Source organism: Cebus imitator, unplaced genomic scaffold (genome assembly GCF_001604975.1).
Source record: "Cebus imitator isolate Cc_AM_T3 unplaced genomic scaffold, Cebus_imitator-1.0 Scaffold478, whole genome shotgun sequence".
NCBI classification, from domain to species: Eukaryota; Metazoa; Chordata; class Mammalia; order Primates; family Cebidae; genus Cebus; species Cebus imitator.
Window position 1 is genome coordinate 1338962 of NW_016107793.1, and position 1039 is coordinate 1340000.

General features: G+C 55.0%; 1 protein-coding gene across 2 annotated transcripts in view; it reads left to right on the top strand.

The window, feature by feature from the left end:
• The window catches only part of RGS14 (regulator of G protein signaling 14), a 16136-nt gene that overhangs the window by 12601 nt on the left and 2496 nt on the right, over positions 1–1039 (top strand). The gene's annotated exons all lie outside the window — the stretch shown is intronic.

Consider the following 1039-nt stretch of genomic DNA (forward strand, 5'->3'; position numbering starts at 1 on the left):
CAAGGAAGAATACTGCCTTCCAGGGGACGATTGGGATTTTGTTTACCTAGTAGACAAGTCCTATGGCCCTGCCAGGTGTGTGGGGGAGAGAAACTGTCCTCCTGGACCACAGGCTGGAGGTGAGCCAGGCAGGGAGAGATCAGGGAGAAGGAAGAGTAAAAAAATCCAGAGAACGTCTCTTGGGAGAAGGTAGGCATTTCTGGCTGGTGTCCGGAAGGCTTCATGGAAGAAGCAGCAGTTGATGTGGATGGGGAGGAGTTTGTCTGGCAGAGCTGAGCTGTGGGGGAGGATGTCCCAGGCAGAGGCAACAGCTTCGGCAAAGGCCTACGGGTGGGTACTTGCAGGACATGTTCAGGGCCTAGAGTGCAGGGGTGCAAGGGCAGTAGTGGGAGGCATTCTGCCCACTATTCTCAGGCCTCCTGAGTGACTGCCGGCAGCCCAGATGGGCTTTCATACCTGCTAAATATAACTTCCCCACCTACACTCCACCTGCTCCTGCAGCACAGCATAGGCCTACTGTCTGGGAGAGGCTGCCCCCAACCCCCACATCAGGCTGGAGCAGGCAGTGGGGTCTCTGAGGGCGGTTATCAAGAGAATTACTGTTTATGGACTACTGTGTGCCAGGCACTGCCAGATGCTTCACATCCTCTGGTTTCACAGCAGTTTTGGGGGTGAGTCCTTTTTGAATGAGGAAACAAGAAGTGTCCTTGGTAGGGGGAAATGGAGAGAAGTGGACAAATGTCAAAAATGGGACCAGGCCAGGGTGGCTGACCAAAGGTCGGTGGTGAGGGAGGAAATGCGTCCAGCTGATCTGATTGGGTTTCACACACCTGAGGGACACGGGGCAGCTGTTTTGGAGGCAGAGGCTGTCCTGGAGGCAGAGGCTGTCTGGTACAGAAAGAATAGGCCGGCCGGGCGCGGTGGCTCACGCCTGTAATCCCAGAACTTTGGAAGGCCGAGGCGGGTGGATCACGAGGTCAAGAGATCGAGACCATCCTGGTCAACATAGTGAAACCCCGTCTCTACTAAAAATACAAAA